Here is a 16,149-nt window from a genome sequence, read left to right on the forward strand (position 1 = left end):
ACCAATGCAATTTCCAAATCAAGGGCTGGGAGGCTTGTGCTTATGGAAATAGTATGAAGAGATTCATATTTGTAGTGGTTCTGGCTGCAGCTTCTTACTCACCAAGCGTATAGCTCAATGCAGATCTCCATGACATGAGATATTATGAATGCCGAAAATGATTCCTATGCTAGAACAAATACAGTGCATTTTACCAGTGAGAAATACAGCCCTTCTGACTGAAGTAGGAATATTTTGGAGAGGTTTTACTGCAGTTCATCCCTATTCATACTCACTTTACTAGGTAAGCACTGGCTCTGGCCAGCAGACTGATGGAGACAGACCTTTGGCTGTCCTCTGTAGGAGAGATCCCTGGCAGACCCCTGTGAGGCTGATGGATAGGCTGCAGCTGATTAACTGAAGGAGGAAGTCTAACATGAATCTTGCTGGGAAGTTAACAATTCCAGTTAAGGTTCATTGACTTTTTGCTTATAACACACGACAAGGGCCAGACGATCAGTTTTACCTTGGAACACAGGTAAACTGCATTGTCACAAGGAAAAATACAGCCTTGACACCTAGAGCTGCACAGAACATTTTCATAGCATCCTCTTCACACTGCCCTGCTACTGCTTGGTGGAAAGTACAACCTTTAGCAGCAACATGATATTTTGGTTTCAGAGGACAATAAATCCCAGGCTCCTCATATCAAAGATCTTGGATGTTATCTCTGCAGGGGGTCCATTGTAATCAACCCAACAGAGAAAAGGCTGAAATCACCTGTTCTCTATGGGCTGCCACCACCCCAGGAACCACCCAGCCTCACCAATGTAACTTGGAGGCAACATTTTTCTCTATTTGCCTACTCAGCCAGCTGGTGTAAATCCTTCGGAGCAGGAGCAGATCTCATCTCTAGATGTCATTTTCAGCCTCTGAGCTGTTTGCTGAGGATTGCTAACAATTACTCTTGTGAAACAGAATATCATAAAGACTGGGAACTGGGGGAGGAAAAACTCTTCATTGTTACGTCAGGATCTGATACTGATCTGTGATACAGCCATCCATCTTCTGAGCAGTTGGGATCAGTCCATCTGATGGGTATTAGAACAGTTTGTTTAGCGACCTACAGGGAAAGGAACTTGATAATGTAATGTGATGGTGGCAGTTCCTTTAGGAACGGATAAGAGTGGTCCCATGGGAAGGGCTATGGGCTGCCAAATAGCTGCCCCTATTGTGCTGAGTATGCGTGATTTTTTTTTTTTCTGCTGGAGAGAGAATGGTTTGCTTTTTTTTTGTTGTTGGCTTGCGTTATCACAGTTTAGCTGACATATTGTACACCTTTCCCCAGTTATTTAAAGGTCAAATATCTGATGAATTCCAAGAAATGAGCATTGTTTATGCTAAATAAAGTCCATGCTGTAGTGAAAAGCTCCTGAACTAACTGTTCTGCTGCTGAAGGTAGTTCTGAAGGGAGAGGAAAAGACTCATAAACGAGGGAGAAGAGAGCAATAGGAATGGCTCAGCTCTGGAGGGATGTCCATTGGCTTACTCCTTGACTGACCCCCATGTTTGGCTACTGATGAAGGACATCTGAACTGCTCGTGTGGACACAGTACTGCAGAGAGAGTTCCATGAGAGTCAGGCTGGATATTAGGAGAAATTTCTTAGAAAGAGTGGTGAGGCACTGTAACAGGCTGCCCAGGGATGTGGTGGATTCACCATCCCTGGAGGCATTCAAGAACAGGGTAGATGTTACACTGAGGGGCATGGTGGGGATGGGTTGGTGGTTGGACTAGATGATCTTAGTGGGCTTTTCCAGCCTTAATGATCCTATGATTAAAAGGCCAAAGAGACATGGGGAAACTCCTCTGTGCACTCCCACAAAGTCTGAAGAGCTTTTCTAGGAGGCTTTGAATGCAAGGGGAACTCTTGAGGGCATGCTGGAAACTATTGTCCTATTGTGTCTAGAACAGACAAACAGGGCCAGGTCACTGGCAAAGGTAAATCTCCAGGGCCTCATGGAAACATAGGAAGCTAGACTGATTTACAGCAGCTGAAAATCTGCCCTCCACATCCTGTGAAGTAAGAGATTATCTCATTAACCCCCAGACTTTCCTTGCCACGCTGGGCAATAAACAACTCTGTCAGTGCATCTTTGTGCATCTGCTGCCTTATCCAGTGGAGCAGATGTTTGGAGACTGCCTGAATGAAACACAGATGCTTACAGCAACATTCTTGAAGCCAGACTGCTGAGCTGAGTTGTCCTATTGAAACTCTCCAGGGTTTTGAAAAAATTCTGTGTGAACCCATTCATACAGTTGGCCTCCATGACACCCTGTGACAAGCTCCACAGGTTTACTGCACACATCACGTAGATGAAAAGATCTTTCTTTTGTTGGCATCAGCCCCTTTTCCTTACTTTCCTTTGAGTACATATTGGGTTCCAATATGATCAGCCATCAGAAATCATTCTCTTTTTTTTTTTTTGCCATGCATGCCATGCTTTGTCCTTGCATGCCATGCTTTGTCCTTGCTGGTCTCTAATTTAAAGATCTCCACCTCTGAAATGTCAATGTTTCTGCACACATTGCATTGGGATCTGAATGTGGACATGTGCCAAATGAAACGCATGTTGTTTTCTCATTTATTGTCTTTCAAAAGTCAAATGATTCTCACGTGCTTTTTGTGTTTTTCTCAGGCAATCTGTTTTTCCGAGGACTAAACACATAAGAAGCTTCAACAAAAAAGGTGTTTTTGCCAGTAATTGCTCAAGTAGCCTCAAGTTGAACTCTTTCCTTTTAGCTTTCTGACCACTTTGGACTAAATAGCAGGTGTCTGCCATACAAAAAAAAAAAAAAAAAAAAAAAAAAAAAATTGTCATAAACTCATGCCCAAAAGAGCTTCACATCTTTGAGTTTCATGACTGTCCTCCTTAGAAAAGAACTATGAACAACTCTAAAGGCAATATGGGCTGTCAGCTTTGGTTTATTCCTAACCATCAGACCTTCTTCAAAGAGGGATGTTTCTTCTTGATGGGTTGATGGTTGGACTGGATGATCTTAGTGTCCTTCCAGTCTTAACGATTTTATGATTCTGCATGTGAGCTGTTGAGGAAAGCAAGGAATGACAACCTTTCATGGGAATTCAGAGCACAAAAGTTTGATGTAGGAATACAGTTGCACAAGACATAACTGCTGACAGGAGCTCTGTCCAAGACCATGATGAACAGCAGATCTACATGTAGGTGGTGATCCAAGGAACCATCCATGCACGTCAGAATATTTTATTTCCAAAATTCTGAAAAGTTTATTGAAGACAAAGACTGGCTTTGTCTGCCACCTGAGGCTGTTTGGGCTGAACTGGAGAGATTGAGAAGGAAGGAAGTTATGTGGAACACAGATGGAAAAATTGTGTTTTAACCACTGAAATTTTTAAGTCTATACCAGTCGTTTCTGATTGTTTTAGCCTATCTTTATCCAGTGAATAAAAAACACTGGGAAGAAGGAAGTCTTTAGTAAGGATTCAAACTCCTTTCATTGCTCTGAAGAATTTAGAGATTTCAATAAAAGTGCTTTTGACTCCAGAAGATGTTTTTCATCAAAACTACAAAAGGACAATTCTAACTCTCTTAATCAAATAAAGACAAACATAATAAAATCATCAAACACAAAGCTTTTGTGCCATGTTTCTACATCAGAAAGATGTTTTCTGGGTACAAACTGAAAACTCAGATCCTTTCCCAAATTTAAGGAAAGTCTTCTGTGTATCTTTTGAGGTAAATTTGTCTAGAACAGACTGGAATGCTTTCTGATGACTATTTTTTTTTTCCCATCAATAAATCCTGTTTTATTGGAAACTGAGTCTTTCCATTGGAAAATAACAATTACAATGAAAATCTGATTGAGAGGAGCTTCTGAGGTCCGACAGTGAATTTGTGGTCAAAACTGGAGAGAAAGGGAGTTGGTATGCAATTTTATTTGAGTATGGCTAATACGGAAATCCCATAGCAGAAGAAACTACAAATCTCTGCTTCAGTAAACACTGACTTTTGCAAAATGCAGCAGTTCAACACAGATATGAGCCAGCAATGCATCCTTGCACTAACCCAGTTGTGGACTCTATTAGCAAAGATGTAGCCAGCAAGTCAGGGGAACTGATTATTCACCTCTGCTGCTGGGGTACTATGTTAAGTTTGGTGATCTTGCAGGACAGAGGCCAACAAGATTTTTGTGGGGCTGGAGCCCACGTGTGGAGCTGCTTAGGGAGCCGGGTTGGCTTTGAAGATGAGAGGAAAGGAGGATCCAACCACTTGCTTCCACAGCCTAGAGGTGACTTACTTAGAAAAAGCTGTAGTCAAGCTCTTCTCAAAGGTATAAGAAGCAACAGGCCCAAATGTCAATACAATTTCCAACTAGAAATATTGGAAAAATTTACCCTGAGAGTGGTTAAGAACTGAGATAGATTTCCAGACAGCCTGCAGAATTTCCAGCCTTAGAGATATTCAGAGTTTGACCAGGTAAGGCTCTGAGCAACATGCACAGTGCAGCATTTGAGCAGGATAGGTAGACTTCTGCAATAGTGGGGGTAAATGTTGTGGTGGAAAGTTGTGTGGTTGTGTTGTATGAGAACAAAACAGAGATGTAGACTGTCAAAGAGATATAAATGACTTGCCTACAGACTGGCCAAGCAACAAGAATCATAGGATCATAGCATAATTAAGGTTGGAAAAGCCCACTAAGATCATCTAGTCCAACCATCAAGCATCAAATTGAATCTGCTCCACTCTTTCTGATTTTCTGTGAAAAACACAGCTTCTTTTTTTTTTTTCTTTTCTTTTCTTTACAGTCAATTTATTTGGCAGTTCTGAGAACAAGGAAACCATTTCATTACCTGCCCTATTCAAGATAGGGTTAGACGTGTCCTTGGGCAAGTACTTACCTCCAAGCCACCTGCATCCAGCCCTCTGTGGTCCTTTCCTCATCCCTTCCCCATGTCAGATTGTGCTCATCCCATCATGCAGAGGATTGGTACCTCCTGCAAAAAGCCAGGCTGGCTGCAGGGATCAGCAGAGTCACTAAGCACATCACTCCTAAATTCCTTGAGGCTTTCCGGAAGAGAAAGGTGGATGAATTCCCAGTGTGCTCTGATTTATATAGCTTGGTTCCATAACTGCTAAACAATGAGTGATTGGGGTTTGTTTGACAGCCTGGTCTAAACCTTTGCACATGTTAATGTTAGCACATATTTTCTTTCTGATGCAGAATTCTCCTGAGACCAGGCTGTTGCTTGCAGGGGCAAATGAGGGATTAAAATTTCTGCTGGCTGCAAGCAGAGCTTTTAACCCACTTGGCTATAGAGCAGGTGGTTATTACTGATGTGGGAAGTGTCAAAAGACATGTCCCAGTGGGGCTAGACTGGTTTCTTCAATCCAGCCCCCTCCATCCAAAGCCTTTGGGTAGAAGAGAGGCCAGACTCCTCTGTGATCAGATATGCTTCCCGTTCAGGAACAAGCTCTGTAAATTCAATTGCTGTTAACTAGGCAGCTCCCTGACAGGTTTTGGGTTCAGTGGGGATGTACATCAGGGTGATGGAAATGTTCATAGCAGGCAGACTGTGGTGCCTGCAGCTGGATTCCCAGAGATGGGCTCGTAGGAGCTCCAAAAGACTCAAAGGCAACAACATTTGTTTTACATCACTAGAAGATTGTTACCACAGCATATGGGGGCAAAAACCAGAGATCAGAGGCCTGTGCAATCTGATTTCATTGATTTTCCATTAAGGTGAGGAATATTTAGATTGGGTATAAGAAAAAGCTTTCTTTACAATAAAGGTAGTGAGGGAGTGGCACAGGTTGCCCAGAGAGATGCCTCATCCATGGAGATATTCGTGGTCAGGCTAGACAGGACTCTCAGCTCCCTGATCTAGCTGTAGATGTCCCTGATCATTGCAGGGAAGTTAGATTATCACAGAATCACAGAATGGCCAGGGTTGGAAGGGACCTCAAGGATCATGAATCTCCAACCCCCCTGCCACATGCAGGACCACCAACCTCCCCATTTAATACTAGACCAGGCTGCCCAGGGCCCCATCCAACCTGGCCTTGAACACCTCCAGGGATGGACAGGGCATCCACAACCTCTCTGGGCAGCCTGTTCCAGCACCTCACCACTCTCTCTGTAAAGAACTTCCCCCTGACGTCCAACCTAAATCTCCCCTCCCTCAACTTAAAACCATTTCCCCTAGTTCTGCTGTTATCTACCCTTTCAAAGAGTTGATTCCCCTCCCCTCTGTAGGGTCCCTTTAGGTACTGAAATGCTGCAATGAGGTCATTATATGACCTTTAAGGGTCCATTCCAACTCAAATAATTCTATGATTTTGTGATCTATCAACGTTAAGAGGCAGGACAGTATTTTGTTGGCTGCTGAGTCCTCATCTTGCTCCTGGCATCTTCCAGTGCCACACCATGAGTCCTTATATCCAGCTGTGCTTTTCACCTATAAAGTGTTCCTTGTCCCAGATAAATTAATGGTGCTCCATTCCACTCTTCTCCCCTCTTTTCTCATTTCTCCCAGAATATTAGGAAAAGTGAGCATATAGTGCCCAAGAAGGTCCGCCTAACCATGGACCATTGCACTGGGACATTTGCATGGCCAAGGCATCAGAAACTAGCGCACATAAAAAAAACAACAGCAGAAAATCCCTGACAATTCAGGAATGCTACAGAGCTTGCCTCTGCAGTTTCTGAAGAAATGAAGCTGGAGATGGGCTGGCACCGCCATCTGCTGTAAGTTTCCATGAATTAACCAATTCTGAGCAGCTCCAGGATGAATAGACCTGCCTGTGATTTTACAGCTGATCAGAGCAATGCTGATTATTGATGGTGCTAGCCCAGCAGTGCTGATCTGAATGATTCAAGGATACATCAATCCGGTCCTCAGTATTTTCCAACCTGGTTTCCTCTTCAGAAACACTCAGAGCATCAAGCTGCAAGATGCTAAGTGCAGGGATGGAGGAAAAAAGAAAAGTGATTGGCAGTGGAGGCCAGACCCCTGTCTTTTATAAGAAGTATTTGAGTCTATGGGGTTAGCAAAATTTGGGTAGCAATTGTCTTGAAGATGGCTGCTAGGTATGCTGAGTGCCACTCTGGAAAAGGTAGTGTCATTTCTTATCTATGATAGCAAAAGGCAACTGAAGTCCTTATTTAAGACTTAATGGCTAAATTTTAATTTTTCTCAATCTCCTCAATGCTTTCATCTGCTTCTTGTCTGTCTAAAGCAGGGAGTGTATCATGGCACTTAGTTAAAAGCAGATGTCTGGCACTAAACTAACCCAAACCCAGACATTTCATTTGAGCTTTCAGGGAAGAAAAAAACAAATCAAACAAACAAACACACACAAAAAATAGAATTACTTGAATAAAACCACAGCTTTTTCTCATAGTAAAACTTGATTTTGCAAAGCTTGCCTTCCTGCTGAGTAATTGTTCCTACAGACAATTCCCACAGACATGTCAGAAAGGCAGGGAGTCACAAGCTGGTACTCCTGGGTTGTATGTTGTCAATTAGTTAAAGCCAATTAAGCAGTTACTGGGTGTTACTAAACTGGAGTTGATTTCAATAAATTGAAAGCGTTTGAGGCATTTGGCATCAAAAAGTAAATCTGAAGGATTCCAATTGTGTTTCCCAAATCAAGTATTTCCTTTTCTCCCTCCCATCTCAAGAAAAGGTTAGATGTGGCACTGAGGGACATGGTTTAGTTGGGCATGGTGGTGATGAGTTGGTGTTTGGACTAGATGATCTTATGATCTTTTCCAACCCTAATGATTCTATGATTTTATGATTCTCCACTCCTTTTTTAAAACATTTTCTACGATATTGACCTTGCAATGATGAAAAAAACCTCTTTGCTTTCCCAGTCAGTTATGTCTGAGCTCATCATAAAGACAAAAGCCCTAACCTGCATCCTTTCTGAAAAACCAAATCCAGCTGTCTAGATTGCACAAGCAGAGGTGCACAAGCAGATGATATTTGGTAGGGAAACTGGCGTCCCAAAGTTGGGCATCCATCTGAACACTGCTCCACGACACAGTTCCTCTACTCTAAAAGTCCTTTTCCCTGTTGTGGCATCCTTTGGACACAAGAGTGGGACGAACTGATGGGTTTATTGTTGGACGAGATCATCTTAGTGGTCTTTTCCATCTTTAATGTTTCTATGATTCTATGAATTAAAGTCATTACTTAGAAATGAGACTATCTCAAGTGACGTAATGCAAGGCACTCCATGGGATAAGTGTCACCCAAGCTGTCCTCAAGTTCCTGGGATGTATAGATGTATGGGAACCATTGAGTCATGGCCTAAACCACTGATTGATCACCTGGGGAGAAGACTGAGTCAGCCGTGGGAGCACAGGTGAAGGCAATTCACCTATGTGACTGGAAGGTGTGGCTGGCTGCACCTCTCTTAGACCTCATTTAAGGGCTGACTGCCACTAGGGAGGGATTTCTTTCTGCACATCCCTTTCTTGTGGAGTCCTTTCTGTAGCTTAGATCTTCAGAGATGGGTGCCTATAAAATACCATCCTAACAGCGCTAATCTCCCAGTTGTAACAATAGAGTACAGTCCAATTACCTAAAGATCTGGTACATTTTGAGATACTTTGGGATACCTTGAAGATATAGAGAGGGGGCCAGCATCTGAACACACGAAGCTGATTGCCAGCTAATATGTGATATTTATGTGCCCCAGTAGGATGAGATCCTTTATTTTTTTCTAGGTGCTCTACAACATTTAAGTTCAGCTCTCAAACTGAAGGAATCCATGTTTTGAATGTTTTTTCTTTCTGCTCCCTTTCTCCTCTGGCTTTCCAGCTTGCCTTGTTTCCCAGAGCCCAACAACCCAGAGACCAAAGGAAACAGAGTCAATTCCTATCGTCCTTTTCACAAATCACTCATGTTACATTTGATTGAGTTATGGGTCTAATTGGCCTAAAACCATGACAGGGGTCTTCAGTCAGTCATGTGAACCAGACCCACATGACCCCAAACATTTTCATCTTCCTTATGGCCAGCTGCAAAGTAATCCTGCGGATTCATTTGAAATTGAGTTCACAGTATCAGAAGTTTAAGACCCTCCAAATTAAACACAAAAAATGTTATTGCAGGTTGGACTGAGCAATCCTGGTCTCGAAGAGGATCCTCTGCCATTCTGTAAGGCACTGGGCAGCAAAATGTCTGTTGAATGCTATGGCAAGGATTTGAGTGCTTCTGAAAGATTTGAGCTGATCGGTATGGGATTGAGCACAGGAACTTGTGCTTGGTTTCAGTGCATTAATTTTCAAAGGGGATTCCCTAGGGAAAAAGCAGAGAGGATTTGGAAGATATCAGGTCGCTAAATATATCTGGCTGACAACAGCTTAGAGCCACATGTGATATGCCTCTGGAATCCTAGCAGGATTGATTTATCTTGGTGTTAGGCCTAATATACTTAAAAGCCCTTTATAAATAACTCAGGACCTTTTGCACTTTCTCTTCTACTTGCTTTGTTTATTTGACTGGTTGAGCTGGACCTGTCATTTTTAATGAAAATAAACTCCTTGTCAGAGACCTTTTCCTTTTGGGACCTTCAAAAGGACACATATTGCAATTCTCTGCTCTCCCTTGCTTCCCAGCAGCCCCATTAGTTCTCATCTTCTTGGCTTTGAAAGGCAAAGTGGTTAGGGGAAAGGTTAACTGGGCCTCTGTGAGTTATGTTTCTTCTGGCCCAAAGAACTTGCCTCCAAAGCAGAACCATGAGGCTTTGTATTTTGGGCCTGTTTTCATGGGGTGTGTGCCCAACATGGTGGTAGATCCAAGAAGTCCACTCTAAAGGACTGTGGAGAGGAAAAAGGAGCAGGAGACAGCAGCTCTGGGCTGCAAAAGGATAAATGGAGGAGTGGGGGACTGCCTCCTGCCTTTCCTAGCCTGGTCATCATGTCTTACCCTATCTGGCCACTGGTAACTACTCCACCTTAATCTGGGATCACTGTGGCAGAAGACACTGGAGGTTGATGCTGTGTGGAGTGTCCTCATAATCCTGAAGCACCTCAAGGGGCAAGCTGAACAGGAAAAATGCTAGCCTTGATGGTGCATCCATTAGGACTGGGAAATGGGTCTGATTGTCCTGACCTGCAAATGCAGGACTGTACCAGGCATAGCCAAAAGGTTTTTTGTCTTTATCTGCAGGAGCTTTGTTTTTTTCCAACTCTGCATGCTATTGATCTGGTGTATGGGTGCAGTAGTGAAAGGGAGCTGACAGCTTTACTTTCTATACCTTGACGCTTATTTCCAAAGGCTCATCTGAACTTCTCTCAGTATCCAGAATGACTTAGCTAAAATGATAACAAAGGCAGATGTGCAGGTGTCCGCAGCCTGATACAGCTCTGGCTGTACCAGCCCCAAACCATACTGCTGTCTTAGACATGAAATGGATTCAGGACAGGTTGTGTTCTACATCCCTTTTCAGGTAAGCTCCAGTTTGAGTGAGCTGTTTCATTTTCTGTTATACAAAAGCACCCTATACATTTGCTTATCTCTGGCTCCAGCATTTCTCTATTTTAACAGATCATTTGGAACGGCAGAGGGAGTGCAAGAGCAAGGAAAAAGAAGTGAACACTCTGAATGTAAGTTTGATCCCCCAGGTGAATAAAAATCTGCAGGGAACAAAAGCCAAGTGCCACATCTACACACTTTTTGAACACCTCCAGGAATGGTGACTCCACCACCTCCCTGGGCAGCCTGTTTCAATGCCTTGCCACTCTTTCTGAGAAGAAACGTTTCCCAATACCCAACCTGAACCTCCCCTAGCACAACTTGAGGCCATTACCTCTCATCTTATTGCTTGTTACCTGGCAGAAGAGGCTGACCCCAATCATCTGTTGTAGCGAGAAGACTCAGCATCCTCTCTCTAGCAGGCTCTAGTTCCTTATACATTAGGTAAATAAGCAGTGTGTAGGAACAGACTTGAGCACTGGAATTTGGCTATCCACCCTGGTAAATTCTTAGTGTGCATCCTGAATAGTTCTGGGACCAGCACAGTCCCCTGGCATGGACTGGGATTTACCAAGAGCTGTAGCTCAGATGTGCCCCAACTTATTTTGAAGAAAAAATGAGTTCAGTGGTGTGGACAAGGATGGTAAAGCACCCTTTCCTGGGAGAGAGGAGATGTTAGAGCCCCTTTTCCTTTCCTAAAAATAAGAAAAATCTTGCAGAAGGGAGCCAGTGCCTGCTGGAGGACTAGATTAAGTGCAAGAAGATCAATGGACAGCTGACGACCTTCTCCAAATCTGAATGCTGTGTTTTTTAAATAGCAAATGAGAAGGACTGACAACCCTGGGGAATGATGTACAGCCTTAGCATCACCTCCATGCTGGAGCTGCAAAATCATCTCTTCCTTCCAGTGAAGAATGGCCTTGTGTGAGCTGTTGGCTGGAAGGAACAATTCTCAGTGAGCTCCCCAACATCCTCCTCCAACCATCATTCCATCACTGAACTACTGGACTGAGAAGACATTAGCTTGTTTCCTACAAAGGATTTGGGCAACAGTTTTTTGGCTGCATCTTTCCTAATAAATTAAACAGTGCCAGTAGTTGCCTGGGTGGAGAATGGGTTGTTCAGCTGTTAAAAGTCTCAGAATTGCAGAATCATAAGAGTTGGAAGGGAACTCTGGAGATCGTCTGGTCCATCCCCTCTTGGCTCATGAACTCTACACTCTTCCAAGCGTATTTCCAAAAAGTGTACAGGTTTGACAGCATTCCCAATTGACAGAGGCACTAACAGTATGGACATAAGACATTTTGCATTAGTAGATTCAATGATGGAGTCCATCTAAGCCAGACATGCTTGATCTACTTGGGCACACATGCCTTGGAGAGATGGCTTGGCCTTCAGCAGCAATTGTTTGGCCCACAGATTGTCTGGGCACCTGGTTTTCTATTAATGGTGTCCTGGTGTCTTTATGTATTACCAGGTGGGCAAGTGGATGCCAAATGGGATGTAGCCCACTAAGCTCACATTTCAGATCTTGAATTCTTTGAAAGAAATTACCCTTCTCATTTCTCATCTGAAATACCAGCTGGCCTCCAGGCTGAGGCATCGTAAGTCTTGCTTAATAAAAGGCATCAGCATAGCTTACTGGCAACTGCTCTACCATCCTCACTCAGAGATGAAGTTGCCTTGCGGAAAAGTGATTGTGTTAATCACCAGCATTTTCACTCACTTTTGAGTTTCTCAGCAGTCTTTCTTCATCTGTTAGAAATGAGAAAATCCCATGATTGCCTTGCAGCAAGATAGATACCCCAAAAATTTAAATTAAAAAGAGATGTGAGCCCTCCAAGCTCAGAGTCCAAATTGAAAGTCCTTCATACGGGTCAGATAGAAATCAGCATTGCTACACACACACCCAAAAGATAAAAACATGTAAAATCACCTTGTCAGTTACTATTTCACTACTTAAGAGAGAAAAAAGTGATGAAGAGCATTGTGCTAACTAGCAATATGACTTCATGACGCTTATTTTGGCAATGACATGGACATGTTATCTTTATAATAAAAAAAAATCCAAGGTCCTCAAATTCAGAAAACTGTACAAGTTGCAATTAAGTGCTACTGAGGCCAAGAGATTTAAGCAATCTGTCAAGGCAGAGACTTGGCTTGTAAGTGTTACCTTAGTTCAAGAAAATAGGGAATGCAAATCTGGTGAATTCAAAGAGTAATTGGTGTAGCACACAAGACACAACCTTTTCTATTGTTTAACCATAGAGAACAGACTTGAAACAGCTATTCAAATGCTGCTCTTTGTTAGTCTCCTCCCTAGTCCAGTACTAGTCTAATAAGCAACCACATCAGATTTCAACCACCTCCCTGGGCAGCCTGTTCCAGCATGTGGCCACTATTTTGGAGAAGAAATTTTTCCTGATATTCAACCTGAACCTCCCCTGGCACAACCGGAGGTCTTTCCCGTTAGTCCTACCACTGATTATGTGGGAGAAGAGGCCAAACTTCTCTTCACCACAACCTCCTTTCAGGGAGTTGCAGAGATCTGTAAGGTCTCCCTCAAGCCTCCTCTTCTCCAGACTAAACAATCCCAGTTCTTTCAGCCACTGCTCATAAGATTTGTGCTCCAGACCCCTCACCAGCTTCATTGCCCTTCTCTGAACATGCTCCATGGCCTTGATGTCTTTCTTGTAATGAGAGGCCCAAAACTGAACACATCACTTAAGGTGTGGCTGCAGCAGAACTGAGTACTGGGGGACAATCACCTTCCTGCTCCTACTGGCAACACTATTTCTGATACAAGCCAGGATGCCATTGGCCTTCTTGGCTACCCAGCCAATTGTTGACAACACATCCGTCTTTCCTGCCACTCTGACCCAAGCCCGTATCATTGCCTGGGGTTGTGGTGGCCAAAGTGCAGGACCCAGCACTTGGTCTTGTTGAACTTCATCCCACTGGCTTCAGCCTTCCCACCCTCAAGCAGATCAACACTACCTCCCAATTTGGTGTCATCTGCAAGCTTACTGAGGGTGCACTCAATGCCCTCATCCAATAAACAGGACAGGCCCAATATCTACCCCTGGGGGACACCAATCACCAGCTGGATTTAACTCCAGACACCATACTGACTGCAACTGTCATTGAGGTGCACTTGCAGAAGAATAAACTGCAGAAATATTTCATCTCATACTAGCAGAAAACATTTTTTTTTTGCAATGTGTGTTTTGTTCTTGCAGATGGGTTGGGCTGGGTCTGTTGTGCAGGAGCAGGGCAAACCTTGAGTTGCTCTTCCTCCCACTCCAATGGATGGGCCTGTTTTACAGCTCTCTCATTTCATGACAGCAGAAGATGATAGTCTCATCTGTGGCTGATTAGTGTGTTTAATTAGCCTACAATTGATTCTATCACTTTCCTTTAAAAACAATCTAACATAGGAATGCTGTTAACTTTGATGATGTGCTTTCCACTCACTTGGATCATCTCATAGATGATGAGGTTGGCCTTTTGCATATATTGTAGGGTCTGCCCAAAGACAGGCCACACCAACTAGAGCTACAAAAACCTGCTCCCAGGTGTTTTTGGTGCCTGCAGTGTGCAGTCCTGTCCCTGCAATGTGTGACGGTACCTTCATGGTTCCTGAAGAGGGCATTGATGCACCATGCATGGCTAGGGGAATGATAGCTGCATGGGCAGTTTTCCCACTTATACCTTGTGTCACAGGTCTACTGCTGTCCTCCAACACAGCTAAGAGGCAGCTTCTGCCCAGAATCAGGAATTGGGCTACTCCAAAGGAGAAGAAACCATTTGCTGGCAGATGAGCAGCTGAGGCAGAGCTACAGCTTAAATACCCAGGCTTCACCAGCTCTGCATCTGTATCCTCACCTGCTGCCTCCTGCTCCAGCTAATGATTATTTTTCCCTCTCCAGGTTGCTGGAAGGATTTGAAATGTCTCCACAAGCCTCCAGTCCAGTCTCCAAATGGAGCAAGGCATAACTGTGAAACCCTGGGTTTCACTGTGATGCCCAGTTCCATGTGAGGTCATAGAATCATATTGTATAATGGCTTAAGTTGGAAGGGACCTCAAAGATCATCTAGTTCCAACTGCCCTGCCCACCAGACCAGGCTGCCCAGGGCCCCATCCATCCTGGCCTTGAATGCCTCCAGGGATGGGGCATCCACAACTTCTCTGCACAGCTGTGCCCAGAGGGCATTTCCTTCTCTAACCTAAATCTCCCCTCTTTTAGTTTAAAGCCATTCTCCCTTGTCCTGTCACTGTCAGACAACTTAAAAAGTCAGTTCCCCTCTTGCTCATAAGCTCCCTTCAAGTACTGGAAGGCTGCAATGAAGTCTTGCTGGCCCAACTCCCTCAGCCTTTCTTCATAGGAGAGGTGCTCTAGCTCTCTGATCTTCATGGACTTCCTCTGGACTCACTCCAACAACTCCACATCCTTTCTTTAACTAGGTCCCATGCCTGGATGCAGTACTCCAGATGGGGCCTCACAAGGACAGAGCAGAGGGGAAAAATCACCTCCCCCTGCTGGCCACCTCTCTTTTGATGCAGCCCAGGATACTGCTGGCCAACTGTTGGTCCTCCTTTTCTCCCAACTCCACTACTTGTCCCCCTGTAAGCTCATACCCTATGGCTGCATTTCCTAAATTCTCTCTCATTTTTTATTTTTCCTGCAATAAAGACTGGTGCAATGGGAAATGTACCATAAACCAAAGTACTCAAGACTGTTGGAAGAAACTCCCTGGTGAGGTGCATACTTTGCTTATGGGTGAGAAATGGCTGTGAGTCCCCTTTGTCTGTGGTGGTGATGAATTCACAGCAGGGGACAGCAGCAGGGATGGGCTTTGTTTGAGCAGTTTATGGAGGTCTGCAGAGCAGATGCTGGTCTTCACCACTGCTGAAGGTGGTGGTCCCCAAAGCCATGCCAGTCCCAGTGATGTTTTATAGCCTCTCAAAAGCTCTGATTGCAGAGTTGGGTTGCAAACGACCAGGGAAGGTTTAGCAAACCCAGCATTTGGCACAAGAAGCTGCTTTTACACCACACTCCAGCTTCTTTCCTTGTTTTCCTAAAGAAAAAAGATTTATGTGAATCATCCTGGGCAGTTTCAACCCAAATGACGCTGAGCTGAAGAGCCCTCAAGAAAACTATGTTCCCTCCAGATTTGAAGGGGAAAACCAACCACTGCCCTTGGGGACCATTGCACTGAGGGACCCTTCTTGTCCTTGGCAGGATCTGGGAACTGAAACCATTGGCAAAAAAAAAAAAAAAAAAAAAAAAGAGTTCTGAGCCCTGAACACTGAGCCAGGCCTCCACATTAGCTGGGGTGGAGCTCCTTCATCTGGGAGAGGCCAGAGAGGGCTGGAAGGGTAGTGCTGGTCCACTCCACCCTGTCTGCTTGGCCAAAGCTCTTCCTCTGCCCCTGATTGCACGCCAGCAGCAATTCCACCTCCTGGCTGGAAGTGTGCAGTGGTCATGCTGTGACTCTTTAAGATGTGAGGTGGTTGGACTCAGCTCCGAGCAAGTGAGGGGAACACAGGTGTATTGTGGCAGGGAATATTGGAGTGGACTGGGAGCAAAAATGGGTTGTAAGGTGTGACTGCAGCTTTAGGAACAAGATGTTAGACAAGAT

At 44.2% G+C, this 16,149-nt stretch overlaps 1 long non-coding RNA gene across 1 annotated transcript; it reads right to left on the bottom strand.

The window, feature by feature from the left end:
- Positions 1–1,925: 1,925 nt before the first annotated feature.
- On the bottom strand, positions 1,926–14,527 carry LOC116227782 (uncharacterized). Its single transcript, XR_004166651.2, has 3 exons — positions 14,392–14,527; positions 4,918–5,013; positions 1,926–2,814 (listed from the first exon to the last, which is right to left on the bottom strand). It is a non-coding gene; the product is annotated as an uncharacterized LOC116227782 (long non-coding RNA).
- Between the last annotated feature and the right edge of the window lie 1,622 nt (positions 14,528–16,149).

Source organism: Phasianus colchicus, chromosome 3 (genome assembly GCF_987193195.1).
Source record: "Phasianus colchicus chromosome 3, bPhaCol1.hap1.1, whole genome shotgun sequence".
NCBI lineage: Eukaryota > Metazoa > Chordata > Aves > Galliformes > Phasianidae > Phasianus > Phasianus colchicus.